The following is a 27,786-nucleotide window of genomic DNA, read 5'->3' as shown; positions in this document are numbered from 1 at the left end:
CAACTGGTTCTTTTTTCATGAAAATATTATGCAGTCCGACATCTGTACCTTGTTATTTTCCATATTTTTTGTATCAAAAGTATTATTTTTTTTCAAAGAAAAGAATCCCCTCTGAGAGTCTGAACTTGGCAAATTAACAGCGGCGTCAAAACATTGTTCAACTTCTGGACTGCCTAACGAGAGGACAATGCATTTGCGTACGCCAGCCCCTATTTCTTGTCTGACGTTTGAGAAGTCTTTGGCAGATCGCCTAAACTGGCCTGTAATTCTGTTCCCCCGGCGAACATCATCCCTGACTAATCGTCTTCAAGATGTGATAACTAGGGTTTTTGATAATCAAGGGCAATTTTTATGGGGCAGCTTAGAGACCTCCATTTGATTAGCTGTGCAGGGGGTCAAAGGAAATATGGATTGACAGACAGTGTGGAGAAAACCAGTGTTTACTTTTTCTTGGCCAGGCAAAGTTTTGGGGCTCAGTTGGAGCCATCCTGACTATACTTTAAATATAGTTTTAATTTAAGCTTAAAGTTGTATCTGGGAATTAGAAAGAAAAAGAAAAAATAATTTTAGTTTCAAAATATAACATCAGGAATCTCCATGTTTGAAGAATACATACATCCCTAGAGGTTAGGAAAGTTGGGGATGTTTATGAACTTCATGAACAACCAAGGCCCTACAGATTTTCAAAGTTTTAGCCAGTTTTTTAACACACAATTATAGCTGTAAGAAAGTAAGAAAGATGTTTACTGTAGGTTTATATAGACTAATTGAGCTATAGTTTCCTGTAGATCTTTTATAATTAATTACATTTTTTCGAAAGGAGAGCATGTAGAAATTAATAGAGTGGAACTGAAAAGTTGGTCTTTGTTCTTCTAAGAAAGCTTTTTTTCATTATTGGCAATTAGGAGCTTGGATGATCTTGTACATGTAATGCCTGGTGCCCCCATCCCACCCCCCCCCTTCTCACCATTTCTTTCACTCCCAGTCATTCTGTCTCTAAGTTTCTGTCTCCGTGTCTCACTTCATCAGTTTTCTTTTACTGTATCTTTCTCCCTTCATCCGTCTGTTTCTGCATCTTTTGTCCTATTTCTGTCCTTTTTTAATAATAATAATAATATTACATAAGATTTAAAAGGAGCCAAATCCACTTGACAATCAAATGCTCAAGGGGCATCTTTCTTTCTATTGCTGTCCTTTTCTGCACTTTCTTCCTATTTCTGTCCATTTCTGTCCTTTTCTCTCTGATCTTTTCTCTTCAGATGTCTTCCCGTCTTTTTTTCTCTTTTATTGTCTGTCTGTATCTGTCTTTCTTAGACTTGAGAACACCATCATTTGTTTTAACATGTTTGCTTTGCCTTTGATGTCTACGTGTGTGTATGTGAGGTAAATAAACAGTTTTATCATAAGAGGAAATCTGTGGTCTACCTTCTCATCCTTATTAGGTTTGTCTTCATCAGCTCAAGATTGCCAAATAGCCCGTTATTTCTGACTTGGGTAATAATCCTGAAGTTACGAATCGCGTCTTCATCAGCTCGTGGACTCAACCTCGAAACTTGAAATCCGAGCTTGAGAAAATAGCTCGAGATATTTTGCTCAGCATTCACACATAGTGTGAGTCTTCGGACTGGTGAAGACGCACCGGACAAATAGCGGGATATTTTGCAAACTAGCCCAAGATATCTCGGGATGAAATCTTGACTACATATCCTGCTAATTGAAACTGCAGGCTGAAAATGAAGACACAAACTAGCTGGATAATTTGCGATAGGGATAGTTAGAATAGCAGGTTATTTGGCAATCTCAAGCTGATGAAGACGGGCCTATTCTTACCCCATCTGCTGAGAGCCAGAAGGGCATTAACCCATATACACCATTCTGACTCTCAACAGACAATGTCTCATTTGAAAGAGAGAGAAAAAAGGGGAAAAAAGACAGCAAGATGACTTTCCTTCAGCTTTCATGCGCTGTCTCATGACCTAATTTTGGAACGGATTTCGAAGATCCTTGCCCCCTAGCCAACATTCGGGGGCGAGATATTACGTGTACGTGCAGTCACGCACATACACAGTAGCCACATGTAGTGACATTCATGGTAACTTAGGAAGCTCTTTATAAGCTATATCCTTCTTTAACAGATGTAATACCGAGCTTAGTAAGCGACCTACATATACACACATTCAGCAGCCAACCCACAAACTTTGATCTTGGACTTAGAAAGAATTTGGCAGATTTTCACCACAGGATTATTGCCAAATGCTACATACACCTTTGATACACATTTGTGCGCAAAGAAATGTAATCCTTCAGAGCTTAGGCGATTGATGTTGATTTGAATTCGAGGTTTATATTAATTGACAGCAATTGGCAATATTGACTTAAGCTGATGATATCCCAGTAATGATTATTGGCATCAGACTCTCCAATTCAATGCCTCTTATTATGTGTGTTTTGTGTATTCATCTTACCGGTATATGTAGGTAATATGAGACGGGTATCATTTGTTACAAGCTCTATCTTAGCTGTCAGCCCGGATGTGAATGAACATGTTCAGAGAATAAAAATGCCCCTGGATACACACAGTAATTATATAGCTACAATTTAGCATAATATGGCATCTACATAGATTTCTCACATAAGAATCAGGAAATAATTCTTTATAATATTTTTACAGACTACCTTTAATAGTCTATGCATGAAACATTTTTGTCCAAATTAAACCAAAGTTTGCAAAATTTAACACATTTCATCCTCTGATGCCAAGTCAGCCGAAAGCCATGCATAAAGTCTTTTAATTTTTTTTTAAAGAAGAGTATATATTTAAGATCGGTTTTTTAAGAGTGGAATTTTCAGTCTTCCGGTGCACTCCTGGATCTTCCCAGGACTAGTTGTGTCACCACTACAATGCATTATTTCCCTGGTCCAAAGTCCTATGTGCATCAAAGATAACTGGAAAAACAAACACGGAAATGGAACAGATGGAACGTGTTGATATTTCAGCAATATTTAATCAATGTATGTTGCCAAAGTCAACTCTTATTTTAGGTTTAATAGTTTCCAATCTTTTTTTTTCTTCAAACTTTTTGGAATACCGGTAGTTATATATGTATTATATATGCACAGAAATCCAATATGAGAAAATAGAAGTAAATTTGAACTATTGAACCGATATAACCCCCTTGTATTTTGACTGTTGAGTGTTCATAAGAACCTTTAAAAACGATTATCAGTGAGGCCTGATTACCTTGTCTTTATTTATACTGCCATTGGAAATTGTATTAGTCATAGTCAAGAGGCATGTGGCTGTATCAGCCAGAATCACAAATACTTTTTGTGCTATGACCCCATTCCCATTAAGACCCCATTCAGACTTTCAAAAATTTGTCATATGGCTAAACAAGGAAAAAAACACAAAAACGTATAGCTATACGATATGTAATTAATTTTTATCCAGTCTGAACGTTTTATAACGAAATGTGTGTAGCGAAACGTTTGATTGAGCATCATTTTGCTTGGATATCGATTCCATCATTATTTTGCGATATGAAACCTAAAACTCACTTTGAAATTTAATCTTGAATCTAGTCCATTTGTAAACCGGTACTGTAAACTTTAACAGGGCTATCACTGCAACTTGATGTTGTACTTGGTACTTGGTACTTGGTTGAGTAATCCCTTTGGCAGCTCACTCAGGAAGCTATACGGGGATGGTAGGTGAGGCGACTTGTAGGGGCCAGGATCGACAGTTTGTGTCTGTGTGGTTGAGCCCTTTGTTAAAATGTTGTTAAAGTTTTGGGGTCCAGACTTAAATCGTTGGCGCCGATCGATGTATCCCTGCTGCCTCCTATAGTGTAGAGCCACCTTGAGTTTTTTTTAGCATCAAATAGAACTTTCTGCTCTTTCATATTTTTAAATGTCTTCAAAAATGCTAATCAAGTATTTATCAAATCGAATGATAATAATTCTTTTGGTTAAATGCTGTTTATGCAAATCAGTTTTGTGAGCTCATTCAATCGATGTTCATAAATTTGTAATTGATGCATTGTGTTAATATTTTGTGATTTTTTTTTATTTCCTTGTTCCATTTATATTACTTCACAGACAAAAGGACAACATCTCACATACCCAAAGACTTGGATAACTACAGTTTAGTGATAAACCTTCCTCTGTAAGTACTTTCTGTCATATTTGTTTCTGTTTATATAAAAGTAGAGAAAGTGACAAATACTGGAGCTGCCTTCCAACAATTGAAATATTGTGAGAGATCCAACTGATTTTTGTTTTAATTAGACATCAAAAAAATATGCAATGTAATTCTGTCTGCTCTATGAGTATTTTGGGGCAAACATTTTTTATTTTATTGAAAATATATTGCATTTACAGAAAACTACAGGTCAATTTTTGGAGTACACACATGAACATTAGACTCATGAGCTGACTGACATATTTGTTCATTGTTGGTTGCTGGGGCTGTTGGTCTATATTGAGTTGAAGTATCCAGATAATTTGCCTTACTTTGTTGATAACCTTCATGTTAATGCATTTACAGACAGTAACATTACTTCGGCTAAGCTACTATAATAATCATCAGACCAATAATTGATTCTCTGCAACTCTGGATTGTAAAAGCTCAATGTATAGAGAGCTAGGCATGATGATTGATGGGCGATTAGTAGCAAATTGTTAAGGATTTCCCTCCTTTCTTTTCTATTTCTGACTTTAATCAAATGTTTAGAACTGCAGAGTCAAGTGTTCTTATCTCCATGATTCACCATAGATCGGGTTCAAACCAGTTCTGTCTTCTTTCTCTATGTCACGTTTCCATCGCATGTAAAACCACTAGAAAGCAAACTCCTGTGGACAATAAGACTTGAATCTTGAATCTGTTGCTCATGTGATGATAGCTAGCGATATCAAAAGCTTTTCAGTATAATACCATTGTGCATTTATAAGCAGAATTGTACCAGACATTCATATTTCTACTTTTGTTTGGGTTTTTATGCAACCAATGGGTTGGATTTTGTGAAAGGTGAATAAATAATGTCCTGGATCGCGTTTATTGTATGTGGCTATATTCGGAGCTAAGCTCTTGTAGGGAACAATTAAACTTGAATCTTGAATCTGTTGCTCATGTGATGATAGCTAGCGATATTAAAAGCTTTTCAGTATAATACCATTGTGTATTTATAAGCCCAATTTTTTACCACTGTACTAGACATTCATATTTCTACTTTTGTTTGGGTTCTTATGCAGCCAATAGTTTGTATTTGTGAAAGGTAAATAAATGATGTCCTGGATCGCGTTTATTGTACTCGGCTATATTTGGAGCTAAATGCCTTTGTAGGGGTGCGTACATGAGACTGAGGAATATGAATTCACTTCTCTCAGACCTGCTATTGCTTGTATGGATTTTGTTTATAGATTGCAAGTTGTTCATTGGTCGTCAATGTTCTGATTCACTTCTTTTCGTCTGATGAAGATTCGTCTTATTTATTCCATCCTGACATGTTGAAATGATAATAATAATATGTTGTATAGCACATATCACATTATGATAAAGCATCTATATGCACTGCCAAAGGACTTTGGTTTTTATTACTCCGGTTTTATATCTGGTATTCAAGGAATGAATCCTACCAGGTACCCACTTATTACACCCGAGTCAATTGTGGCAAGTGTGGTAATGTCTTGCCAAAGGACATTAGTGTTGCGACAGGATTTGAACCCATACCTTATGGTTCACAGTCCCAAGATTTATCCACTAGACCACAACACCTGTACTAATCAATAGTTAACATGATCTTTCCATTATAGAGATGACAAATGTACAGGTAATAACCCAATAAACAATTCTCAGAAATACTTCTGGAAGGCTGTGACACTGACAGGAAGTAATCAAAAGAGTTTTGTTATGATTTGTTTTGTTTTGTTTTTCAGTGCGCACAATGCCCACAGTGCCCTAGATATATAAACATCTGCATCATTGCAAAACAATATGAGTCAGACTTTGTGCTTTTAGAAAACTTGTACCAGTAGTTACGATGCATTTTCCTTCGACAAATGCCATAAAAAGTAATTAGCGTATGGGCCTATATGTTTCATTTAATTGCATATTGTTTGACTCTTTTTGTGCAATATCCCCCAAATGCTAATAAGAGATTCTACCCGCCCCCCCCCATGTGGTATCAGTTCTGAAGAGGGGGCATATGATCACTTCCAACCCGCCCTCAGAAAATGGACGATGTACATGCATACCCCCCCCCCCCCCACTCCTATGTCACACTCAGCTTCCTTTTATATTGCACCCCACATGAAAATTATCATGATAATATAAAATTACTTTACCGGTATTTCATTTTTTTTATAAAGCAACCTAGAAATATACAGTTCACTCTGCACGTACATGCAATCAGGAATGAAAATGTTATTAGACGTCATACTGGTTTAGAGAGAGTACATTCCCCCACCCCCTCCAATACCCCCACTTCATATGTCATACCCAGCTTCTATTACACCCACATGAAAAGTACTATGATAATATAAAATTACTTTACCGGTATTTCATTTTTTTTTATAAAGCAACCTACAAATATAGAGTTCACTCTGCATGTACATGTACAATTGAGAATGAGAATGTTATTAGACGTCGTACAAGTTTAGATAGAGTGATAGCTTTGTAGGTTTGATGATTAGGATGTTACGTACTGGTTCAATGAATGATGGGGGTGTTTTGTAGATAGACAAGAATAGCCAACCAATCATCATTATCTCTCAGTGTTGATTCAGGATGCTGTCCAACCATGTAAACCCTATCACTCCAGTTTTAAAGGGATCCGGTAACTTTGTCTCAGATTCTGAAACAAAATCCTGGATTTATAACTCATGCTGCAATGATAATTATAAACTTTTAGGTCAGTCAGGAACCCCCATGACTTTTACAAGCCGATTGCCTGTCTGATTATCAAGATATTTATGATTGAAATCAAAATTTCATAACACTACAGTCTATTGGGGAAAATGAGTATGGTAAAACCAGTCACTCAAAGATTTGTACTATTTTTGAGGCAGTTCTTGATCATTTTGAAGCGCGATTTTTTTTTTTAGGGCTTCAATATTACACAATATCACAGACACTGATAACAGGTAGGGCCATGCATCTCAGATTTAACATTGTTAAACGATGCCTTTAAAGCAGGATGTATAGTCTGATACTACCTGTACATGTACGTACAATATCAGTCTCATATCAGTTAGGCTTGAGTTGGTACGGTCGATCACACCGGGACCCGACCGTTGCCGTCGGGTCCCGGTTTCGTTTTTTGAGAACCGACGCTCCGAAAAAAATAATGAAATATGTAAGAAATTGCAGTTTTGCACACCACTAAAATCAATCCACCTTAAAACTTGAGTATTTAATGGTTACCAATCATATTCTAGCTCATCCTGAATCAATCCGAACTGCTGATATAAATATGGGTTGCAATTAGGCAGTTCGCCCCATGGGGTCGTTGTTGCCAGCTGCTATCTAGCTACTGTACTGGCCGGGTCTCTCGGCAGGAATCAGGTTGAAAGAAACATTAATGTTTGAATAATAAAACGGCTTTCTAAAAAGTACTTCTTTACAACATATCGATCGAATAATTTTTAAAAGACAAAATATATATTTTCTTTGATTTTGAACACCGCATGCTTCTTTTAAAAGCTGAAAATTACATGTACTTGGTAATCACAAGAAGTTTCGATACGGATAGCTGTTGCAAGGCAAGTTCAAACTAGTCTCGGAAAAATGCGCACTGTGCTCCTCGTTAGCTGTAATGCGTGCCAGAACGAACCAAAAAAAAGACATGATCGTAACGAGAAAAAAATCATTAACAACTACGAGAGCACAATTGGATTGACAACTACTTAAAATTATCGTAAGCAGATACATAACTTGGAGGAAGAAAACAATAGTAGTCCAAGAAAAGCCACATAAATAGTGATATTTAAGGAGTTACTATAGGTACAATCATTATTGGAAGGGCCTGCTGCAATATCCGAATTACATGTGTTTAAATTGAACACGAGGCTATACGAGGCAAATACCGCCCTCTACGGTAAAAAGCAGTATAACAAAGGATTCAAGTATTTGCAGCAGGCTCCTTGCGATAAAAATGTACCCAGTTACTCCTCGATTATCACAATTTCTGTGGCATTTCTTGGGCGATTAATGAATTCTTTGTCCAAGTTATCTATCTGATTATGGTAATTTTGAGCAGTAGTTGTCTTTCCAATCGTGCTCTCGTAGTTTTCAATGATTTTTTTTCTCGTTACGATCACGTCTTTGTTTGGGTTTGTTCTGGCACGCATTACAGCTAATTACGAGGAGCACTGCGCATTTTTCCGAGACTAGTCTCAACTTGCCTTGCAACGCTATCCGTATCGAAACTCTTGATTACCAAGTAATTTTCAGCTTTTAAAAAAAAAGCATGCGATATTTAAAATAAGAGATAAATATTTATTTTGTCTATAAAATATATGATCGGTTTATTGTACAGAAGAAATTTTTAGAAAGCCGTTTTATTATTCTAACATTCATATTTTTTGACCAGATTTATTCAACCTGCATCAATCGAAATGGCGGCTCGAATGTTGTCTTTACATTTCTGCCCCAGTTTTTTTTACTTTTAGAGGCACGAAAATGGCACTAAACATCGCCAATCATGGATGAAAATAATGTCAAATGGAAAAATATACCGATCTGAGCCAAGGTATGCATGTGCTTATTAAATTGATTGATAAAAAAGGTCACTTTTAAGGGACATACTGATGATGTGCGCTTTTTGTAGAGGCAAGTGACAAATCCTGCGAGCTGATTTCGGGACACCGGGTCCTGATCGGTACAAGGCCGTCGGGACCCGGTTTATGAAAATCCCGACATGACTCGGGCCTAATATCAGTTTTATTTAAAGGGCACCGTTCATCAAAAACGTTTTGCTTGGAAAGTAACCATTTACATCATGGTTCCATCCAATAAACATTTACCGTAAATCTCCGTGTATAAGGCGCACTTTTTTGCCGCCGAAAAAATTTGAAAGTCGGGGGTGCGTCTTATACACAGGTACAGAAAAAAAAAGTTTTTTTTTAGTTTCGATTTATGGCGCTATGCCTGGCAATGTCTTCTAGCTCAGTAATCAGTGTGTTGACTCACCACTCGGAAACTACAGCAACACTCAAATTTGTCTGTCATCTTGGTTTGAAAGTAATCTTTCTAATAGATCATGCATGACTATTGATGTTTGGCATAGAACACACTGCTTCTGCTAGGTGATGTGAGGAGGCTGGTGTGGGACACTTGGTATCATGAAGCCTTAGACTGTTGTTACTATTAATTGTGACCAGTTCACAACTTCAACTGCACCTCCATGTAAAATGAAGGTCCTTCCCCGCGTGGGTTTTCGGCAACAAAACAACAACAACAACAAAACAAAAAACGATTTTTTTTTTTTTTTTTTTTTTTTTTTTTTTTTTTTTTTTTTTTTTTTTTTTTTTTTTTTTTTTGCCCCCAAAATAGGGGTGCGCCTTATACACAGGTGCGCCTTATACACGGAGATTTACGGTATATCAAATTGTTGTGTCAAAATCACTTCTGTAAAGAGATATTGCCATTTTTAATACTCTTTAAACAATGTCATTAGACTATAATACTTTAAAAATAGCTGCATAATTATTACCAGCTCCTATATACGGTAATTAGTGTATAAGTGTATTGAAATATATAACACATTGTCATCATTGAAAAGTCTGTACCTTTGGTTTTGAAATAAAGACAAGCCATTTTAATTCATTAAGTTACAAAAAAAAATCAAATTCATAATAAAAATCTACTGTAGGTAACTATATCAAATGTGAAATTGAAATTAGATGAAATCTATGGAAGATTTTTGATTTGAATTAAACCTGAATGTCAATTTGAATTTGAATTTAAATGCGAATGTGATGTGATGTAAAGTTGAATATAAATTTGAATTTAAATGTAAATTTGGATTTGGATTTGAATGTGACTTTGATTTGTTATCAGTTCACTCAAGTTCATATTCAAATCAAGCCTGCATAGTACTCAAAGAAGTACCATCCATACACTTGAAAGCAGATGTGAGATACTAACAATCTGTTGCCAGTCTCCAAGACATATATCCTCCAACGGTACATAACACAGTTGAATCATTCAAACATGACATGTTCGCATGCACGCAAACAGGATGGAGGGCATTATCGTCCAAAGTCCAGATATAGCTTAGAAACATTCACCTCAGAACAGATGTCATCGCTCTTTACTTCTCATTCAGTCTTAAGTAGGCCGGCTAAGGCTTGTCTTGATTGTGTTGTGTTTACCTTCTTTGTACGTTCGCATGTTCAGACACAAGGCTACACAGGTACGGTGCAATACAGGTGGGAAATTATTAAGTGAGCGGTATATAGTTTGTGGTGAGACAAATCGGAAGTCGGCCAAGATTTTGATACATATCCACAACTAGTGTATTTACAGACTTAGAGGTAAGGATTAGCTTACGATAATTGTTGTCATGATGAATTATAGTATATTTTGTGCCTGTACAATCTTATTTACATGTTTAGTTATCAGTTAATCAGAGATATTGAAAAAGGGGGCATGGAGGGGCTTGATTGTACCTTTTTTAACCCCCACAGTCACCCTCTTCTTCTACTGCCGCTGCTTATATGTTAAAATCTGTCCAATCTTTGAACACATTGATTATCTGAGCACATAGTTCTATCTTGACTGTTTTTTTTATTCTTATTAATTTCATAATTGATGTACAAAGTGTCTCTGGGTGTATATTAGCTTTCTTTCCAATGTGGAAGTTCAGATTACATAAATTTATATTCACATTGTACCGGTACTTAACATCAAAATGCAGTTTTGGGTGTAATTTGACTTTTTTCCCCATGTATTATTTGATTTGAAAAATGGATAAAAATGTTCATTTTCTATCTATCTACTGGTAGATGTATTTTTTTTCTTCAGTCATTCCATTTTTTGGTGCCAATTTTGGGTTTGAATATTACATTTTTTGGTGTATATAATGCTATGCAATAGCAATCGTGAGTGTAACTAGAGAGAGGTATACATTTAATAGCATCCGGTGACAGACTGACCACAATGTTTCCCTTGCCTCTCATTAAGACGACTTTTCATGAGACGCCACAGTGCTCCGCCTCAGTGCGTGAATAATGTGGTCACTGACTGGCAATTGAGCTGAAGCCCACTGTGCAGCAAATAGAAGGAAAGAAAGATGGGGGCCTATTCGCCCCCTTCCGTTTTGAAAAAGCATAGACTTTTCCGCCTTTATTCCCATGCATCACTTGAATTCATAGCTGCCAACTATTCCTATTTTGGAGGAATATTTCTTACTTTTTGGCACTCAAACTAATGTTATAAAACCTAGATTCCTTTCTTCTTCAAAAAATTCTGTGTAAAAATTAAACAAAATGACTGTATTTCTAATTTGCCTTGAGGAATTTCATAAACTTTGCTTTGGAAGGTACTTGGCAGGTATGAGAAATGGACATTTGCCTGCCAGAACCCTTTGGCCAAGTGGAATCAACTGTATACTTTTAAGACTCGAATTGCAAACTTGTGCTAAATAACAGATGAGGTCTAGCTAGTGGCAAAGCTAGGCCTAGGGGAGGTCCAAGGGGCAGTACGCCCCCACCCATGTATAGTGCCTTCATAAAGTATATTCTTGTTTGGATTGAGAATGAAGCTGATTTTCTGTAGGAAAATTATTCATATGCAAAGCTTTGCCTTTACTTTTTACAGTAGGCTCATTTACACCATGTTTATTTGTTTACATTTTTTTTAATGCTACTGGAAAAACCCATTAATAAAAACGTTGGTGTTTGCTGATTCCAACTTTTTAGTGAGTTTAGCGTGCATGCGCTACTTGTTGTTGCTCTGCATGCAATCGCACGGATGTGAGGCGAGTCACCTGACTAAAAACCAAAATCATTCACCCATGTTTCGAAAGCTGACATTTACTGCACAAAATCTGTGAAATTTCTGCCAGCCTTTCAAAAGACAGACACTCAAAGGTGGCTTTTTTTAAATGACGTATTTTCATCGTGTTTGCTGGTAGTTGCTTAGCGACTTCCAACGAAACACTGGAATGTGAGAAAAATCATCAATTTTATCTTGCAGTGTAAATGAAGCTACTGAGTTATTCATGCTGTATCAGGGTCATCTTGGCCTTCAACTGAATAATAAGTGATGATGATGCTTTAAATAGTCTTTGGTCCCATCTGTGGCATTCGATGACCCTCATGACTTTATTATTATCATCATTAAAGGGGAAGTCCACTCTAGGCCTGTGTTCATCAGACCTACGTTGCAAAATAACCCGCTATTTTAACTAGCCCGATCTCAAATTAGCCAACTAATTTGCGTATTCATCAGCTCGCAGTTGCAATAAGCATGCTATTTGGTCGAGAAAATATCCCAAGAAATCTTGGTCTTGTTTCCAAAATAACCTGCTACTTGCAAATGAAATAGCGGGCTAATTTGTAACCGTTTGTGATGAGTGAAGAAGCAATTTCGAGCCTCTGGAAAATATTCTGAGTCTGAAAATAGTGGGTTATTTTTGCAATATGTGTGATATGTGTGATTGGCCCGTAAAGTTTTTAAAAAACGAAGGAAAATTTTGCTTTTCTAATTTCTCAGATTTCATATCAGTATAGGCGTCTTTCATATCAGTATAGGCGTCTTTCATATTTTTTTCTCTCAAATTCTTTGTGTCTCTCATTTTTTTGTTCTGCTTATTGCAATGAAATAAAATGAGCAACTTGTTATCATGAGGTATGTCCTCATCAGCTCGAGATTGCCAAATAGCCCGCTATTTCTAATTTGGGAAATAAGCCAGAAGTTCCAAATCCCGTCTTCATCAGCTCGAAACTCGAGCTCAAGATATTTTGCTCAGCGTTCACGCATAGTGCGAGTCTTCGGGCTGGTGAAGACGCACCGAACAAATGGCGGGATATTTTGCAAACTAGCCCAATATATCTTGGGATGATTATCTTGACCAAATATCCCGCTGATGGCAACTGCGGGCTGGTGAAGACAGACCTATGGCGGAACTTCCTAATCTATGCAATGCCATCTCTCTACCACCTTCTGTTCACGATGCATCGTGAAACGTGGGGTCTAGAAACCTTCATCCATGTTGTCGAGGTCGATCCATGCTACTCATACCACGCTCCACCGAACCTTGCTCCTGCGAGATGCGCCGCGGAAATATCCACCTAGCTGCTGAAAGTACTTTGGGCAAGAAAGCACTCCTAATGGATACTTCATTAGGGCAATTATTCAGAAGGAATGGTTGAAAGAAGGAACCAACCAGGGGGGTGTTTCACAAAGATCCTAAGTAGAACTTATCTCCAAGTTGGACTTAAAAATTATGGACAGCCATTGGACATAGACATTAATCTACATTGGCCACTCTCCACCCAGGTGATAAATGGGTACCTGGTAGGATGCGAAAGTTAATGTGTTGAATATTAAAGCAACTGTGCGCTTGTAAAATGGCGACTGGCCGGAATGCTCCCCAGGAAGTGGAGAATGTGCATACGTTGTGTGCAGGTAAGCCTGAATCCAATGACCGGAGTAATAATATATCTGTAAAGCGCTTAGACATATCGTTGTATCGATGTATTGGGCGCTATATATAAAAGCGGAATATTATTTTTATTAAATATATCATCTTTATATGTACACGGGTTATCCCCACCAATGCTGATACTGTTCTTCTGGGGGCCCTGCGATCTTACTGTAACCCCTGCATATATTAGACTGGCTCCCATGATATGGTGGTCATCAAGCATTCAAGGAATTTAAATGGGTTCCCATTTAATTCACCCGGGTGGAGAGTGTCAAAAAGTAGATTAATTTCTTGCCAAAGAATTATGACCGGTATTTGAACTCCATACCATAATTATACTGCTTTTCTGTATTGAGAAAAAGTTACATCTAAAACTTATTACAACCTATCTGACACCAAGCAAAGTTACATATTTTGTTTGTATACTTACGAAATACTGTTGTACCGGTACTCCCTACTGTTATACCATATCAAGGTATAGTTAGAAAAAGCCAAAATACCTACTTCAGATTAGAGAATATAAGAATACAAGAAAAGGGAGGGTAAATAAGAAGAGAGAGAGAGATAGAGAAAGAGAAAAAGAAAAAGAAAAAGAAGTAAGAAAATAAAGATGAAGAAAAAGAAGAAAGAAAGTAAAAAAGTATATTCATCATGATCATGTACATTGAGTGTATACTAAAAACAGGGCCTTGAGACTAAATAATTAACGAGCTTGAACAAAATTCAGACAAACATGAAGTATGTGCTTATCGTAAGAAAAAAATACAATTCAGATGTACTTTAATAATTAAGTACTTATGATTGTCAATTATGTTGTACTTATGAAATTACTGTGAAGCAAGATTGATAATGTAAGTATGAACAATTATCCTCTTTGGACATAATAAATGAAATGAGATGAAATAAATGCAATTTACTACCACTTCAGTTGAGCAGTATAGGCCTGTCATCATCAGCTCAAGATTGCCAGGTAACCCGATCGCAAATTATCCAGCTAATTTATGTTTTCATCAGCCCGCAGTTGCAATTAGCGGAATATTTGGTCGAGATAATATCCCGAGAAATAATGGTCTTGTTTCCAAAATATCCTGCTATTTGGGAAATCGTGGGCTAAATCTTCATCAAACCGGAGTAGAAGAAAAGAAGTACGAAGTCAATTTCTCAATCCCACCATGCACAACGATTTCTGGTTTTCTGTGTTTGTAAATAAACTTTACATGTGTGTACGATCGGACGCATAACACATGCGGTCTGTCGCTGAAGGGCTGTACTTGTAACACCTGTTTTACAGTGCGGGTAAAATCTTTAATCCGCGCGCGTTGGTCATACAGTCAGTCTCTAAAGTGCGCATGTGACGATCTCTGGTTTACTTTTCGAGCTAGTTTGTAATGAGCATATCGGTTCGGTGAAGACGCAATTTCGAGTTTTGGGATAATATCCCAAGTTTGAAAATGACGGGCTTTTTGGCCAACTCCAGCTGATGAAAACAGGCCCGTGTACTTTTGTAATGACTTAAAATGGAAGGCTTCTCAACTGTGATCAGTGTGCTGGAATGTTATCGTGGCTTTTAATAAGTTTCAAGGAGATTTGTAATCTGTAATGAGAACATGGAGCTTGACTGACAGAAGTCAATGATATGACCGTGCAGACATGCAGCATGATTGTTGACAACCAAGGCAAGTCTGAAGGCTCGTTCAGATATGACGTGACAAAACCGCAGATCTCAAATTCAAATGTATTACGCTTCACATTTCTGTATCTTATAACACTGAGCTCAGTAAATATCCTAAGTCCTTTGTGGCACGCAGTTGCCAATCACTTACAATTTGTGATAATGAAGGTACTTGTTCTGACTTATCTCGGCGGTAAGACGCTGAAATGTAAAGTGTAAGCTTTTGTTTTAATACCTGTTTTATGAAAACAAGTCTTAATTTGAAGACACTCTTGGCCGTTTCCATGTGAATTTGGAATTACCATTTGAATGTGTGTGTGTGTGTGTGTGTAAAGCTCGCACGCAGCGAAACTCTTGTCCCACCTGGAAATTGCTGTGAGATACTCTTAAAGTGTTCAATCTGGATAGCAATCCTTCAGGTGTACAATTTGTGATCGATGTCTTTCCCTTTAATATACTTTCCCTTAAAACTTTTGCTGACCAATCTACCATACCTCTCACTTTTCTGCTTGAATTAAAGTAAACTGGATGCCAGTTGTCCTTCTTCACAGCTAAATTAGAATCATGACATATGTCAAGTTCAATTCCCATATTCATAACTGATTACATGATTTTTAATTGTTATCTTATGTCCACAGAAATGTATCATGCTGGTGTACGTGCAAGATTCCATGCAGAATCATTGAGTAAATTGAAACACATAGACATTTAATCAAACAAACTTAGAAATCCATATCCCAAAGTTTCCTTTTGTACAAAATGTACATATTAGTTTGGCATTCTGAAAGCGATAAAATATTGATTTAACCCTTGATCATGGTTTCATATCAGTGCTGTTGATCACCAAACAATAAACAAACATAAGTGTTTTGGTGCAAAGTCAAATTCAATAAATCAAGGGTCGTCATTGATTTTGAGAACTCTACTTAATTAGCTGAGGATCGAGCTGTTTATCAATGAGAGATAGTGATCAGAGATTGATGATTGCATATTTTTTCTCAGGACTTTTAGTCATCAGAGGTCTAGAGATGTATAGGGTTAGGATTGTGATTGGTTTTTAGGTTAGGTTTCGGGTAGGGTCAGGATAAGGCGTGGTGTTGGGTCCAGGGCTGAAGTTAAGAATAATGTTCAATAATGGGGTTTATTGACTGTGGAGCAATTGATGCCGAGGCAATATTTTCATACCTCTACCAATATTCAACACTCCATTGATTGAAGTACCGTATGCCTGTTATGTGAAATCGGACAGAATTGACTGTAAATATTAGATATCAAATATTAAATTCTATTATGACGATGAGAAGTAGAATGCCCAAATGGAAAGACACAAATCATCCCGTCAAAAAATCATGTGATCATCTTTTTGATGATACGCCAATATGCTCACTACACTTAAATGTAGGTTAACATATAATTTTGCAAATATTTGTTTTTATAGATATGATGACTCGAATGTATGCCAAAATGGATAGAGACAAATTATGTCTGTTAACAAGTGATGATTGTTTTCTTGATGGTTTGCCAAGATCGTTAGGTAGCTTGAAAAAGGAAAAAGGTATTCATGTAAATATTGATGTTCATATTTTTGCACTGATCTTAGAAGATAAAAAAAGATCAATGACGTATTAATGAACCTAGTTCAAAGTGTGTTTGTAATTGAACACTATTTAAGTAGACAGAGGGCAAGCCTTGTGTCAACCCACCAGCATTGGGGTATTTTAATTACTTCATGGTCAACAATCTCGACTACACTTGACCCTTACCTGGTATGCACACTGTGTGTTGTCAGTCAAACATGTCAGACTACCACATAGCAATGAATACGTGGGACTAGACAATGATTACGCTCAACTAACAAAGCTTCAGAAATCCTTACAGGTAATATTTTTGGAGTAAAATTATGAGTTGAACTACAGTGCATGAATCTGAATTTATCTAGTTTGAGAGAACAAAATGTATACATCATTATGTGCCTGGCAGAGAGAGCCATGAATAGATGTATTGACAATTAAATCACACCATTCTTTAAACTTTGACCTGTTTTTTAGTACATTTATGCAGCACATTTTAGGTTTTTACATTGTCCACATTGTTAACAGTGTTAATTAATCACTTCCACAAAATGTAGAAGTTTAAAGATAAACTTTAGTACTGGTAATGCGATTGCATTGTAAAAGAAAAGGTGTGGAAAAGATCAGAAACAGTTGATCATGTAGCATGTAAGTATTGGTGTGCACTGCAAGGTTCTGGATTCATCAAAATCATAATAAATTTGACCGAGTCTTGGTAAAGTAACAAGCACTTACACAGAAAGCTATATATGGGACACACACATGGTGTCGGGGCTGGTACTACCTTGATTTCCTTGTCTTCTTATGCTCATTACTCAGCCAGTATACATTTTCTTCCAAAATTGTTTGGCACATGTCATTTATTTGTAATCTTGAACATTCAGTGTAAGTTTCGTTTGATTCTGTGAGAATTAATTTTCTCTTTTTTACCAGAACTCAAGTTTATCTTTAATAACATTCCAAATAATTTATTTATGCCATTTTGCCAAGCATACAAGGATATAATGAACAATTTTTAGAGAGAAAACAAATCTGTATTTGAAAAACATCAACTAATTTTTGTGAACTTGAAAAAGAATGTGATTACATGGGGAAAGTTTAAGGTATACGCTCTGAATTCCATCTTTTTGCAGACACAATTTGTTGGTTTCATATACTCTTGATCCACCCCTCCAAGTGAAAGACGCAACAGATTTATTAAGTAACTCAATTGTTATCTCATTGCTCAGCTAATAATAGCTTTTGAGAATCGAGATGGACTCCACCCAACCTTTCAAATGTGACACGATTACCGGTAACTCAATGAAATGAAAAAAAAAACAGGATAAAAAGACACCATCTCAAAATATGAGACGTGGACATTGGAGGACATTTGATTATAAAAAGTGAAGAAGCAATGGTGTCAGTCAGTTTGAAAGGTTGGGTGGAGTCTATCTCAATTCTCACAAGCTATTCTTCAAAAATTAAATAGGTCAAAAATAGGTTGTGAATTCCACATTTTTGCAGACACCATGACACCTTTTGTAGGTTTCATGTATATGTTCCCTCCACCCTTCCACGTGAAAGACGTACAAGATCTCACAAGTAACTCGATTGTTATCTCATTGCTCAGCTAATAAAGGCCTTTAAGAATTGAGATGGACTCCACCCAACCTTTTCGAACTGACACGATTGCTAATCACTTTTCATATTTAAATGTCCTCCAATGTTTAACGATTCATATTCTGAGATGATGTTCTTTCACCCCGTGTGCTTTTCATTTCATGAGCTGCCGGTCGCCGGTTGCTCGTTCCTCACTGGGTGGGTGCAGCCATGCACGTTGAAGCGCTCTGGCCAGAAGTGATGTGATTTTCTTTCTTGGTCCTCCACACGCTATTTACCAAATGAAAGCTTTCCGCAAACAAGCCAGCCCTAGCTGGCTAGCTGTATGATGATGCTTCGCGGATATAAGCTAGCTGGGCTTCATGAATTATTTTTATGTCTCTCTTGTGTTTCTTTTTCCATCCATCCATCCATACCGCTTTGTCTCTACTCCAGAAAGTCATGATGGTGAGGCAAGCTTTCTTACCCCATCAGCAGTTGCGGACTATTTTGTCCCATTTCTTCTCTCCCTCTCTCTCTCTCTCTCTCTCTCTCTCTCTCTCTCTCCCTCTCTCTCTTGCTCTCTTTCTCTCTTTCTCTCTTTCTTTCTATTGCTCTCTTTTCTCTTTTTTCTCACTCTATCTTTCTTTCCTTCTCTCTCTCTCTCTCTCTTTCTCTCTTTCTCTCTTTCTCTCTCTCCATCTATTGCTCCAGTTGCTGGTCTCTTTGTCTATGTCTTATTTTCTTGCTCTCTTTGTCTTTCTCCCTCTCTAACTCTTTCTTCTATTTCTCATTACCTTGCAGTATATTTATCTATCTCTCATGACACCTCTATCTTCACCTCTTTTTCTGGTTTTTCTCTCTGGCTTTCTTCTCTTTCTTTTCACATCTTCCTCTTGCTCCCCCTCTTTCAACATACATGTAGTCTAGCTACCCCATTTGCTTATTGTATTTGTCAATTTATTTTTCCTTCTTTGTTTGTTTCAATTTTGATTTTTCACTGTCCCTCACTATGCGTCTCACCATTTTTGTTATTGTTCATTTTCTCTCTCTCTGTTTCCCTCCATGTTCACTCTGTTTCTACCTCCATCTCATGACAATCTAGCCAATGTATTTCCACACACACAATAACACGGGTATATTGAGGGAGGCCGGGTCACCGAAAGAAGAAGCAAGCATGCAGGCAGGCAGGTTAGCAGCAGGCATATCAGTCGCTGGGCTGGGATTATACCGTTGCCTTGGCAGTGACGTCAATGGATCCTCCAAAGGGGGCGTTCACACTTGGTCTTCTTCTACCCTGGTAACACATTACATTGTCTAAAGGGGGTGTTCATACTTTGCTTTCTTCTACCCTGGTAGCACATTACATTGTCTAAAGGGGGTGTTCATACTTGGTCTTCGTCTACCCTGGTAGCACATTACATTGTCTAAAGGGGTGTTCACATTTGGTCTTCTACTACCCTGGTAGCACATTACATTGTCTGCCGAGAATCAGAACGGACGGGAATAACTCTATGCTGACAGTGACAGACAGAACGTCCTTCTGGTCCTTATCATGTCACTTGCTCCAAGCATTTTGAAATTGTAGTGGTCGGGTGTAGCCTGCCCAAGGTTTTGTTTGCATAGCTTCTATCCCACTTTATACTAACATTTTAATCCAGAAGTTCCTGATCTTCAAAGGCATGTAATGTTACCATGTGCTTTTTGCCAGATTTCCATGACTTGTAAGATACCACTTCATATTAAAATTACTCAATTTCTTAGAGGCAGTGTATGCAAGTTTAACAAATATTGTGTTATTAAATTCTCCATCCGTTGTAGCAAGTTGTGTCAAACTGAAAACTGCTCCAAGTATTTCCCTGTTTCAGAGGCAAAAAAAGCCATTGATATATACAGTGTACATGAAGTAATAGTGTGTTCTCACGACATCCATCTCTGTCAGCATTAGGGATCAAATCGCTGTCAAAGTTTCAAGGTTAGGTTCAGAATCCAGAGAATGCCATTGCTACGTTCATGTTTATTTTTTGTGATGGATGGCTTGAAATAGTCTCAATCACTGGCAGTGCTTGACTTAATCCAGGCAAGTTCCGGGCAAGTGCGTGCCAAAAATGCCTGACACATTGACATGACAACAGAGTATGACATCGATATGATGTTTCATGGCGTACAGGGTTTGACAGCTGAAATGTGTTCAAACATGTAGAGTTCGAGTTTGAATACCCAACTTGTTTGAAAATGAAAGGGACTACTGATGATGCCAGTAGGCTTAGCCCAATATTTGGGAGGGGAAAAGAGGGAGGGGAAAGGAGGGAGGGAGGGGAAGGGAGGGAGGGGGAGGAAAGGAGGGAGACTGGGAAAGGGAGAAGGAGGGAGGCCGGGAAAGGGAAAAGGAGGGAGGGAGGGGAGACTGTCACATCCATCTACTCTTTGTGTGAATAGTACACATGTAGGATAATGCGATATGCTCTGATAGTGATTTACCATTTTCGTAATGTAATCAAATTTAATGCACAAATTTTTGTTAAGTGCCTTGTTACAAATTATTTCTTTCAACTGTTACAGATAATTGTATTTCAATAATCAGAATGCGAATTGCATATGTTACGTGTTGTTGGGTACGACAAGCCATTATGCTTGTCCTAAATGGCAACAATTGATGTATGCAATTTCCGTTCTGACTATTAAAATACAATTATTTGTAACAGGTGAATGCTACCAAAATGGTCTATTGCTATGCAGTCAATATCCTGATCTATCAAAATTTCTAAAATCAACCCTGGACTCGACACTATACTGTAACTCAACCCTTAATCTATTTAAACCCGGTTGCAACCCTAACCCTAACCCTTTCCCCAATATCTTTGACGAAATATGTTACAGCCTGCATCAGTTGTCACATGAGCATAATGTGGAAACTCCAATGTGAACATGGTTTATTACGTCTGCCTCTTTGTGACCTCAGTTAAAGGCCTGGCAGACTTACTGACTTGTAAACCTCTGTTTTACACAAATATATGATAGTAATCTTGTTTAACAAAGGGATAAGCATGAAATGCAACTGTATTACATTGTTAGTGGTCGTTGAATGACAAGAAAAGCAAGTATTAATGCCATCATCATTAACAAGCTAGTTTCATTTCAATAGTGAGGCTTTTTTCAAAGCTGAATGGCAATTAAATCAAATAAGTGATGATATGCAAATGTTTATATTTCCATAAAAATATATAATCACTTTAATCAAAATATTACAGGGAAACAGCTGTTTAGATACAACAAAATTATAATATTCATTTCTATCAGCAGCGTTAAGAAAATAAATTGGGATCTGTTTTACATGAGTTTGCTTTTGAGAAATGTATGTGCTACTGTGCTAAATGAGGTACATTCAAAAGAAACTATCTAAATGAATTAGGACCATATTTCAGACAAGTGAAGATAATTTGTATTTTTAATGCCAGTAATGACCAATTTCCGGTGAATTGGGTTTCGGAGATCATTGACGGTAGTTTGATTCTGCTCTCTGCTTTTATTCCCCAAATAATACTCATCCAAATCCCTCCCACCCATGGCCATGCTGACTGACTCAGAGAATTAATCAATTGTGCTTAATTCCCGAAAAAGATCAACCCCAATATGGACGCCACTTCCACCACGGACGGACGGAGCACACTCAAGTGTGTCCTAGATTAAAGGCTTCTCTCCCCGTCTCAGATCAATATGGCATCCAGCTGCGCATTGTTCCCCCATAAAAGAGATCCGCACATGTTGTCGGATCCTGCACGCAGGAAATCATATCTGCAAGTATCGCGTTCCACCAGATTCCTCCATCCATGCTCCCCCATTAGCATAGATGCTCGTATAAACCCAATTAAGATACATGTATCTGCGTCTGCGGAGGAACTGCACCGCCAACATGCAACCGAAAGAAATATATATTTTTGGTTCATTCATTTCTGGACGAATCCATCACTTGATTTTGAAAGCTCCTTAAATTTGCAAAAATATTGTGAATTGTATGTCCATGGACATGCATGCAACTGTTGTTTTCAGGTTGTTGACGTGCATGTATTAAAGTCATATTCTACGAGACATACAAATGTAGATTCATGTATTGTATGATACATGGGAATATTTTTGTATGTGGGCGTAGATATACACTGTACACATATTTATGCAATGTTCAGAAAAAATAAAACACATTAATTTTTCTTTTGAATGTAGGTAGCTTAAAATTTGGTTGCTGATAGTCACTTTTTTTCTTCTTTTCATGTATGTAAAGATTAATCCTCTTTTTAACACATAAATTGATAATAACAGTGTCCTAGCATGTCACTTGGTAGCAGGGCATTAACTATGTGTAAGATGTAACATGCGCTAACACACTTCTTGGGGGGGGGGGGGGGGCATTTCACAAAACTTGTCATCAGTGACAAAGAACAGTTTTTGTTATAAGCTACTGAAATCCTTGCTTCTAATTTGTTATCAGCAGATTTGTCACTGATTTTTGTCAAACGTCATTGAAAAAAGGCTTTGTGAAACACTCCCCAGATAGCATCATGGGTAGATGTGAAGTTGTTTTGGCAATGAACCAGCATACTGTTTAGTTATCACAGGTACTTAATGAGAGACAGAAGGACCTTAAAGGCATCGTTTAACAATGTTAAATCTGAGATGCATGGCCCGGCCTACGTGTTATCAGTGTCTGTGATATGGTGTAATCTTGAAGCCCTAGAAAAATTGTGCTTCAAAATGACCAAAAAGTGCCTCAAAAAAGTAAAAAATCTTTGAGTGACCGGTTTTACCTTACTCATTTTCCCCAATTGATTGTAGTGTTACGAAAATGCAAAATTTGGTTTTGATTTCCAATCATAAATATCTTGATAATCAGACAGGCAACCGACTTGTAAAAATCATGGGTCTCCTGACTGACTTAAAAGTTTATAATTATCATTGCAGCATGAGCTAAATCCAGGATTTTGTTTCAGAATCTGAGACAAAGTTACCTAATCCCTTTAAAGCTAAACTTGAGCTCTGGCATGGGCATCATATGTCCAGAGAACATGACTATAATTCATTCTGGATTGTTTATCCTGCAGTAGATTGATTGTTTGAACCAGTAAAATAAGAACAACTCTACAAAAACCTGCTGGAAATCATCTTCAATAGAAACCACAACTCTCATGTGCACATACATGCAGGGGCCTGTGTTAAGCACATGGTGTTGGACATACTAACCTTGATTTCATTATCTTTCTATGCTCATTACTCGGCCTCTATACGTTTTTCTACCAAAATCGTTTGGCACATGTCATTTATTTTTAATTTTGAACTTTCAGTGTAAGTTCTGTTGGATTTGTTGGATTACCAGAACCAAACTTTATCTTTAACTCTGTGTAAACTTTCATGAGTCAATGCCCTTCTGGTTCTCAACTTTTTTACTATCATTAGTAGATGTGAAGTTATTATGGCAACGGACCAGTTTTTCATTTGGTTACAACAGGTTAAAGGTATAGACCAGTTTTGGAATGCCCCCCTCTCAAAAAATGAAATGGAAGCTCTTATTACCAATTATGCAAAAGAATATGTTTTGACTAATACGTGATGATACAAATTTTGCCGGGAAACTGCCTACAAATTAATTTATTTTGTAAATTATCATATCCATCCGGCCTGGATAGATATCGCGAAAGCACTTCAACATCAAACATTTGGGCATATATTTCTGCTTTTTTTTCGAATTTAGGTTGAAGTATTGCCATCTGAACCTCTGAACGCAATATTTGAACAATATTGAATGGATATTTTTGCCCCCAAAATGTAACCACTACCGGTCTATATCTTTAAGTATCAAAAGGGAGTCAACTGTATGTCAAACTATATGAGCTAACACCCTTCTGGCTCTCAGCAGGCAGTATATCATAGGTTAGATGTGAAGCTGTTTTTACATTGGATAAGATAGCGCATGTACTGTTTGTTAGCAACAGGTTAGCGGTGTCACTGCCTCTCACCTATTGTATAGGCTATAGCCAGTTAGCCACTCTAATTGGCAACTTTAAGTGTTGAATGACAGACGAGTCGGATGAGGAGGGATTTGCAGGGGTTCAAACGAGGGTTGATTAGCAGGGCTAATGCATTATGGGATTGGCTGAATATTTAAGAGTCATTATGCACCAGCTTCAATAATCCCCCTCAGAGAGTTACTTTTGCAATCTAGCAGTAAAGGCCTTCGTTTATGCATGTAAGAAAAGAGCAATGTACATTCGTACATGTATATAGAGATTTGTGGTAATCACTTTGAAATGTGAAGAACAAAATATTGGTTTAGCAACTTAGCTAAGTTTCAAGCTCTTTATTCTTTAACAAATTGTTGTAATTCTTCTACAAATTGATATAAATGAAATGAATTCAGTTATGAAATTTTAAATGAGAAATGATATCTTGGTGACTTGATTTTTGTTCGTTCATTTAGTTACAAAATTGTAGTTTTTTAATTTGTATAGAATAAGGAATATGGCACTCTGTGCTCCATACATGTATACATGTAGGCCCTACCTGTGGATTAAATTTGCCCACTTAAACCTTAGCTTGTAGGCTTTTGTGTATCCTGGACTATACCTGTAATGATCAGATTACATATATTTATCAGCCCAGCATTTTTTTGGTAGCTTGGTCAGATTTCTTCTACAGTGTATGTTCTCTTCTTTATAAACATCATTCTGTAACTGTTTAAAACAAATTGTGGAGCCTTTTATAAACCAGCTCTTGTTAAAAGGGCTAATATCCACCCTATATGTTGGTGATCAAAACAAAAAAGGTGTTCATATTTTTGTTATGTTCTCGATACCTTTGTAAACAGTAGAAGCACAAAGTCAACATCAATATTCATATATTTTTCGAAATGTGTAGGGGAAATAGTCAAGCCTCTTGTATACTTGACATACATTTCAAGTGACCTGTTTGCTGAAACCCAATATTTCTGTATCGTCTTCTTCAGATAATGCAAATTTAACTTGCCATAATTATGTTTCTCGGTCAGTCGTTGGTCACTGCTGCATAGAGGAGATTAAACATGCAGTTGCCAATTTGATATTGACATTAACTTTTCAAATTTTCATTTATTTTTTTATATCTTATTTTTTTTTTTTTTTTTATTATTATTTTTTTTTTCTTCTTCCCATCTATCATTTATATTTGTATTTACTTTGTTGGTGTTGGATTGTTTCACTCAACGCAACAGCTAATTTCAAGACTATGACATATTGGTTTTAAAACATGCAAGACAATTACTCTTTGAACTACTGAGCTTGATCCTGCGATATTTCCCTTTACACGTAATTGCAATATTTATGTACAGATTAATTTGCATTGCACTATTCATAAAGCACAAATAGATAGCTTTGCCAATATTGAATGTGGATAAGATATAGTTTGAAATTTGTGTGATTTCTCTAAAGTTTGATAAATTAACTTAAATTGAGATAATACAATGTTAAAATCTTCCAGGATTTCTGTACAATACATCTCAAAATCCATCTATCGTGCTGAACTCTTGCTTATCAAGAAACACGAAAGCTCAACCTTCTTGGGCCTTGTTTTAAAAAAAATATATAATAGGACTGTGGTCTTCACATTATAATGGAAACATTTTAGCAAAGGCCTAGCTCTCTTCCGTTCTGCTGACATCACGAATGTCATGTAATAGATTTCTGACCCCCTGCTGTCGTTGTTGATAGCAGGATGCTGTGTGTGCACGGTATGTGATGTGGATCTTAGTAATGATTTTAATCGGACTACATAAATAGCAGCTTTGATTGATGCATATCTGCTCTGTGGATTCTACTGTGATGTCGTTGAACATTTGTTTTGTTTCCTTTCTTTTTCCTATTTACCATCTTTCTTCTTTTCTCTTCTTGTTCTATTTTTGTCTTCTAACATTATTTTATCTACCACTAACTAACTTATTTCTGAAACTCTTCTGCATATATCCTCTTTGTTTATTATCCTCTCTTTATTTTTTTCAATCTTATTTGGCTTATCAATCCTTTTTTATTTTCATCATTCTTTTTGTCATCTTTCTACATTTTAATTCGGCATTGCAGTTCCTTCTATATAATACTTCTGCTTAGACTTGAAAGGTTTAATTGACCCTTTGAGTTGCAGCTTCAGGTTAGGATTACAATTTTGTTTGTTGTATTTGGTCAATGGTTGAAGTTATAGGAAAAACAACTTATGTCTGAAAAATGGACTGTGCGGCAATTGTTGACAGAGCATATGTCGTACAATCCTCATTACGTTGACCTCAGCTAGTCTCTCTGTGGCAACACAATGTTATTGCAAACATGCCTGACTCCAAATGAATTCTAGATAAACTCCCTAAATGTATAATGGCACTTAGTGCATAATGCATTGCGCTGGACTAGCTCGTACATGTATGAAGGCCTTAGTCATACACGGTTGTGAAGTTGTGAATTGGCAATGCTTGTACAATTTTTCTCATGAAAATATCATCTGTTTGAAGCCAGAAGGGTGTTCACTCTGTGTAAAATCATATGACTCAAAACAGATGATGTCGTAGTGTACATGGCTGCCTCTTAAAATCAATATTGACGATTTTTTTGTTGTTATTATTTTACAAGAGAGAAGATTAAGAGGAATACCTGAAGATATTATTTAAAGTCATTGCTCCGTGAAGTTTACTTGATTTTCCTCTAAGGGACAATAATGGCATATGTGACAGGAAATTAAACCATGTTTCTGAAGGAAATGGTGGGGTATAAATAATCCTGTTTAGCCGCCGGTGAACAATGGGTCGAACCTGCAGCACGGTGACTCTTGTCCTAAATTGTTGCCAATTTAGCGCCCGACATGATACCAGGGATTTTTAACAGGAAGGCCTATGGATTTCCCAGTACCGGCCAAAAATAGGCGAATAATGCAGGATGCTTTCATCCAAACATGAGTTTAACAGATGTTCTTATTACCAGGTTGGGTAGTCGTCCGTTTGTATAAATCTGGCATATGAACTAATTTGAACCCTTGGGCAAAGTATGACATTATTTCAGCGTGCATTTGTATCATGATGTTGTGGAAAATAAGAGTGCTCACCGCTGAAGGAATTGATTGTGTAGGATTTCTATGTACCGGTATGTGTAGGCGAGTCAGGAGACCCTATACCTGAGGGGGCCTCATTACCCGAGAATTGTCAACAAAAATCATTTTCTGATTTCAAGCCTATTTTTTTCAATGATGTGCCATATGTGTGCTGTGTAGCTTGCTGAACAACACAAATCAAACTAGGATTTAAACTCTAATA

The 27,786-nt window shown here is 37.0% G+C and overlaps 1 protein-coding gene across 4 annotated transcripts in view; it reads left to right on the top strand.

Moving 5' to 3' along the window:
• Positions 1-27,786, top strand: part of LOC575159 (rho-related BTB domain-containing protein 1) — a 69,891-nt gene that overhangs the window by 22,258 nt on the left and 19,847 nt on the right. For 3 of the 4 annotated variants that reach the window (XM_003724046.3, XM_030985828.1, XM_030985829.1), the window contains one exon: positions 4,099-4,165. The gene's annotated coding sequence lies outside the window, so the exon portion shown is untranslated. Of the gene's footprint in view, positions 1-4,098; positions 4,166-10,407; positions 10,534-27,786 lie in introns of those variants that run through there. The other variant, XM_011685194.2, reaches the window with a different exon arrangement.

This window comes from Strongylocentrotus purpuratus, unplaced genomic scaffold (genome assembly GCF_000002235.5).
Source record: "Strongylocentrotus purpuratus isolate Spur 01 unplaced genomic scaffold, Spur_5.0 spur5_scaffold_15, whole genome shotgun sequence".
Classification (NCBI taxonomy): Eukaryota; Metazoa; Echinodermata; class Echinoidea; order Camarodonta; family Strongylocentrotidae; genus Strongylocentrotus; species Strongylocentrotus purpuratus.
The sequence above is the reverse complement of the archived record's forward strand: the minus strand, read 5'-3'. Positions and strand labels throughout refer to the sequence as shown.